The 6801-nt window shown below is 28.4% G+C and overlaps 1 non-coding gene across 1 annotated transcript; it reads right to left on the reverse strand.

Moving 5' to 3' along the window:
* Positions 1-256: 256 nt before the first annotated feature.
* Positions 257-363, reverse strand: LOC131178028 (small nucleolar RNA R71). Its single transcript, XR_009147159.1, has one exon. It is a non-coding gene; the product is annotated as a small nucleolar RNA R71 (small nucleolar RNA).
* Between the last annotated feature and the right edge of the window lie 6438 nt (positions 364-6801).

A 6801-nucleotide genomic window follows, 5' to 3' on the forward strand; every position in this document is an offset into this window, starting at 1 on the left:
GATGGTACAACAATCACAATTTGTCGATAGTCCAAGTGAAAGTCTACATGTGATTTTGGCACACTTTCTTGAGATTAGTGATATGTTGAAGATAAATGGAGTTTCTGATAATGCAATTAAACTTAGATTTTTTCCTTTTTCTCTAAGGGATCGAGCTAGAGAGTGGCTACATGCTTTGCCATCGGGTTCTATCACCACATGAAATGAACTTTCTCAAGCCTTCTTAGCTCATTATTTCCCACCAAGCAAGACTGCTAAGCTAAGAAATGAGCAAACTTCCTTCAGACCTAAAGACGATGAGAGCTTGTCTAAAGTATGGGAGAGATACAAGGATTTGCAAAGGAGATGTCCGCACCATGGAATTCTTAAGTGGATGCTTATCTAGCACTTTTATAATGGTCTTTCTCCAACTATCAGGAGTACAATTAATGCATCTTCTGGAGGTGATCTTATGGATAAATCAGAATATAAAGCTTATTCTGCCTTGGATAAGATCGCATGTAACAACTATCAATGGAGCTGTAAAAGAAATGAAGCAAAGAAACTAGCTGGTATGTTTGAGCTAGATGCTATGAATATGTTTACTATTAAATTAGATGCTTTGACAAGGAAGGTGCATAAACTGAGCATGAAAGTGGATGCTTCAGTTAAGGGATCTAATCATTCAACAGATGTTAGTACTAGAAATATTAATTGTGCCAATGACTTTCCTTTTTATGGTCAAGAATTTACAAGAAAGCATGTTGAATATATGGGTAATTATAATCAGAGGGTAGTTGGCAATCCACTTTTTGCCACTTATAATCCTGCAATGAGGAATCATCCTAGCTTCTCATGGGGTGATCAATGTCAACAACAACAAAATTTTTAGCAGAATCAAAGTAATCAGCAACCTCAAGCTTATCATCAACCACAAAATTTTTAACAGAATAAGGGACCTCCTGATTTTCCACCTCCTAGAAGTCAAAATGTACCTGTATAGCAAGCACTTATTACATAGCCATCTACATAGTCTTCAAGTGCAGCAAAAATTAAGTGTAACATAAAACCTAACGAGATTTGCTAAAGAACCTACTTACCCTGTGTTGCTAGGTAATGCAGAGCCTGGAACCTTGCTTGAGATGTTGCTTAGGGTAAGCAAATCTGACAAAGGCTACCTCAGAAGCGTGAAAAGCATGCTGACCTAGATATTTTTACACATCATCACCTGTGCACTCAGCTATCTTTACCTCTTTTTTACTTATTTTAGGGCATATTTCAAACCATATAAAAAGATCATTTTCTAGTCTTTTCCCTAAGGAGAAAGAGAGAGAGAAACAGAAGAAAAGAAAAGGAAGAAGAATGCCATTTTTCTCTACTACGTTTTGGTGGCTGCTAGAGACATCTAAAGTTACAGAATTCAGAAATCTTGGATTTTTCCATCTGAGTTTTACTATTTTTAGCTTATTTTCATGTTTCTTTATCTTCTTAATCATTTTCTCTTGTATATATTACCATGAGTGAGTAGAAACTTTAGATTTCAAAGTTGAGAACTATATTTTAGATTAATTTATGGATTTGGACTAGTTTATTCCAGATTTTATATAAATATGAGTTTTGATTCTTTTCCTTGTGTGCCTATTTTACTTACCTAATGTTGGACCCTATTGGGTCTAGTTTTAATCTTTGATTAAAGGACTGAAAAGTGAAAATTATTGATAGATAATCAAGGATTTGAACTTAAAAATACCTAGATTTAGAAATAAAGTAAGGATTTGAGATGATTCATTGATTGATTACAAAAATTAATGGGTTTTAAGTAAATCAAATATCGTACGAAAGTATGTTTGGTTTTTCTTAAAATACTTTTTGGTTTGATTGAAAAAGATATCAAAGGATTTCAAAGTTTATCACCTTCAAACTCTATTTTCTCTTAAAACTGGATGAACCAAGACAAATTCCAATTAATTTATGCATAAATCCCAATTCTGGAATCAATTTCACTATTAATTAATCTTTGATTTTAATTAACTATTGTTATTTTATTTTAATTTCATCTAGTTTAAAAGTTTATTTGCTTACTTTGTTTAGATTTATTAATTTTACCAAGTTTACTTACATTTGCACTTTACTTTCATTATCAGCTCAAATAATATCTTCATTCATAATTTGGTATTCAAACACAAATACTCATGGAAACGATACTTTACTTATCACTTTATTACTTGATGCGGCCTGTGTACTTGTGAAAACCACATCAATTACTAATCGATTTAGCAACTGATTTAGTCAGTTATAATGAGACTGATTGTAAATAGTAACCAATAACCAAATCAGTTGCTAAATTAATTAAATTAAAAAAAACTTTGACAAAAAAACTATCGGTTAGTATTAGCAATTGATTTAATAACTGAAATATAATCAGCTGTAAAAAATGTAGTGTCTTTAATTTTATAATTTTACAACCCTTTTGTAAATCAGTTGCTATTTGCAATGATTTAGCAACCGAAAAGTCGGTTACTAATTTTTTAAAAATTATGAAAATAATAAATTTTCAAATAACAAATAAAAAATTCAAATAAATAAAATTTTCAAAGAATTACTAAAATAATAAATTTTAATGAAAATTAGCACTAAAAAATTATTATAAAAATATTATCAAAAAAATTACTAATAATAACTATTAACAAAAAAATACTAACAAAAAATTAAATATAAAAAAATATTTATCAGACAAATTACTAAAAAATTACCATATATATATATTATAACAAAAAATTACTAAAAATTAATACTACAAAGAATTTACTAACAAAAAATATATTTATACAAAAATTTTTATTTCATGGAAAAAATAAATTAAATAAAAAAGATGAGAAAGAAAAAGATAATGAAGAAAAAAGACAAGAAAGAAATAGATAATGAGGAAAATAGACGATAAAGGAAAAAATGATGAAAAATAAAATAGACGAGAAAGAAAAATATAACGAAGAAGAAAATGTATAAGAAAGAAAAAGATGATAAAAAAATAGATAAAAAGAAAAATATGATAAAAAAAATAGATGAGAAAAAAAATAATGATGAATAAAATATATAAGAAAGAAAAAGATGATAAAAAAAATAGATGAGAAAAAAATGAATGGGAAAGAATAAGATGAAAAAAATAGATTAGAAAAGACAAGATGATGAATAAAATAGATTTAAATGAAAAAGTTGATAAAGAAAATGAGAAAAATATAGAAGAAAGAAAAAAATAAGTAATGGGGCAAACAAATTAGTAATGATTTATATAAGCGAATTAGCAATCGATTGTCGATTGTTAATTTCTTATAAAAAATTTGGTGGGAATTTTTGTAGGAAAATTTTGCAACCAATTCACAATCGGTTGCTAATAGTAATTGATTTGAATAGGTTGTAAAAATCGGTTGCTATTAGTATCTGATTCGCAAATCGGTTATATATAAAAAAATTAGTTGTAAATTTTTAGGAGAAAAACTTTGTAACTGATTCGCAATTAGTTACAAAATTAATTGCAAAAATTAGTTATTATTAGTAATCAATTCGAGAATCAGTTACAAAAAAAAAAATCAGGCGGGAGTTTTGGAGGAGAAATTTAACAACCGATTTATAAACCGTTAGCAACCGACTTTAGAAACTGATTTCTTAATCGGTTGCTATAATTAGTAGTAATCGACTTAATAATTAATTCTTGAATTGGTTGTTAATTTTTAAAAATTAATTATTTTACTAAAAAATTAAAATCACAAATCGATTGTAAAATCAATTACTAATGACAATAAATTTCAATTAGTTGCAAAACTAATTATTTTTTTTAGTGTTAAGAGAATTAGATTATTTCAAAATTGATTAATTTGTCTCCTTCTTAATTTAGGACTTCTGTGAAATATATTTGTCATATCAACACATCTCATCTATAATAGTTTATTCTCTCAAATTTCTCAAAAATAAAATTAATATTTTTCCTGTCGTTAGCGAAAACAAATTAATGGGTAATGCTCTAATTGAATGAAAAAAAAAATTGCGAGTGAATAGAAAATGTCGGACATTTGCTTGAGAGCTAGCAGACAATGGAATCAGTCGGCCGGAGAGAGATTTTCTAGTGAAATTAGCTTGTCACATGAAATGGGAAATTGTAGTAAAATGTGCAGATTAGGTTGATGTGTATATGCCCATTTTATGTCAAAAAATGCACTTATCAGCCACAATAATGGAGGTTTATGTTTTGATACAATATATTGATGTAGTGTTGTGTAGTGGAGAGGATAACTATTGATTTATTATTATCATTATTATTATTAAAAAAAAAAAGAAAACAAAAAGAAATTAATGAATCACTTTAAGTAAGATATACAAGAAATATCAATATGGGCCATCATCAAATTATATGCATGCAAATAATTGTTTGAGACCCATAATAGCTATTAAAAAAATTAAAAAAAAAGCTAAAATTAATCTATTAATTATATAAAAAGGATAAGCTGCTACTACTAGTCAAGCCTTTCTCCACAAAGCTCATGCCTTTTAAAAAAGAATTTTTATTATTTTTTTTATTTATAAGAAGACCAAATGAATTATGATGGTTTTGGACCAAATGAAATGAATTATATAGTCCCTGAAATTTATAATAGAGAAATATTATTTAATTATCAAATTAATTCCAATGGTAATACATTTATTTTTTTTAATTTATTATCTTAGATCTCATTGTTAGATTCATAAAATAAATTTTAAATATATAAACTGATACTTGATGCGTTAGTCCGCAAGTATATGGGTCGTATTAAGTAATAATGTGATAAATCAAGTATCATTCCCATAAGGATTTGCCGTTTGAATACCAAACTATGAATGAAGCGATTATTTGAGCTAATGATCAATGAAAGTAAGATGTAAATGTAAATGAACAAGGTAAAATTGATAAATCTAAACAAAATAAGTAAAGAGCAAGCAAATAAATTATAAATCTAGATGCAATTAAACTAAATTAATAATGATTAATTGAAATTAATGCTAATTAATAGTAAAATAATTTCAGAGTTGGGGGTTGATACATAAATTAATCAGGATTTGTCTCGATTTTTCCAATTTTAAGGAAAAATTTAGCTTGAAGGTGATTAATTCTAAATTCCTTTGATATCTTTTTCAAAAAAATCAAATTTTATTTTAAGAAAACCAAACCTACTTTCGTACGATATTTGATTAACTTAAAACTTTTTAAGTGTTATGACTAATCAGTAAATCCTCTTAAAACCTTAGTTTATTTCTAAATCTAGGTGATTTTAAGTTTTAATCATTGATTATCTATCAATAATCTTCACCTTCTAATCCTTTAATCAAAGATTAACATAATACCTAATGGGTACCAACATTAGGCAAATAAATTAGGCATATAAGAAAAGAATCAAAACTCATATTTATATAAAATATAGAAATAACCAGTTTTAATCCACAAATTAATCTAAAACATATTTCCCAACTCTGAAATTCAAAGATTCTCCTCACTTATGTTGGTATTTACAAGAGAAATTGATGAAAAAGTAAAGAAAAATATGATAAGGGAACTAAAAATAGAAAAACCCAGGTAGAAGAACCCAAAACTCTGAATCCTGGAGCTTTCAAAAAAGGCGGCAACAACTCCTCTCTTCAGAATTGATGGTGACCTTCCTCCCTTCTATTTTTTATGATTTTCTTTCCTTTCTTTCTTGTTGTTACCTCTCTTCAGAATTGATGGCAACCTTCCTCCCTTCTATTTTTTATGATTTTCTTTCCTTTTCTTTCTTGTTGTTACTTCTTGCAGAAAAAACTAGAAAATGATGCTTTTATATGGTCTCAAAAGTTTCCCTAAAAATGGATAAGAGCCAAAGAGTGGATAGGAAATGAGGTGTAAAAATGTCTGGGTCAGCAGAGTTTTCCACGTTTTGGGTAGTCTGCTTAGGGTATTGCTTACCCTAAGAAACATCTTCAGCAAAATTTGGCCTCTATATGCCCTATCTGCTTAAGGTTAAGCAGACCCTCGGCAAATCTTGGCAGGTTTGTGTTAAAATGAGTTTTTCTACTCATGCTTGACTTCCAACTTGACCTGAGTTGCATCTTAAGCACTGTCGCTTATCCTAAGTAGGATCTCAAGCAAGATCCCAAGCAAATCTCAATGGGTTTGTGTTAAAATGAGTTTTTCTGCTCATGCTTGACTATTTTAAACACTGCCACTTATCCTAAGCAGGATCTCAAGCAAGACCCCAACTAAATCTCGATAGGTTTGAAGAATAAAACTCTAAATATGTTGGAATTAAGCGGCGCTTGACTTGCGACTTGCCCCAGACTTTACCCTAAGCAATATCATAAGCAAGATCTTAAACAAATTTCGGCCAACTTAATTTTTCAAGGCTTGATTTCTTCAACTTTTCTCCATGCTTAAAGGGCTCCAAATTTCTTCAAATCACCTCCTAATGCATTCATTGACCTTTAATTTACCATAAAACCTTTTAAAAATAACAAAATTACAAAAATAAAAAATAAAGTAACTAAAGTCAATAAATAAGTTAAAATAAAGCTAAAAAACATAGAATATACTAAAATATAAGGGCAAAATGGATGCAAAACTACCATAAAATACCTATATGAAATGAGTGTAACAAATTCCCCCAAACTCCAACCTTTGTTTGTCCTCAAGCAAATTAAAAACAATTAATGCAATTGGGGTACCATCCCTTAAATTCATGAAAACTACTTATCCAAGTACTCAAGCTTACCTTTAGCCACTAACAAACCATATACCTTCTTTCAAGGTATAAAGAATTCAAT

This window comes from Hevea brasiliensis, chromosome 2 (assembly GCF_030052815.1).
Source record: "Hevea brasiliensis isolate MT/VB/25A 57/8 chromosome 2, ASM3005281v1, whole genome shotgun sequence".
Classification (NCBI taxonomy): Eukaryota; Viridiplantae; Streptophyta; class Magnoliopsida; order Malpighiales; family Euphorbiaceae; genus Hevea; species Hevea brasiliensis.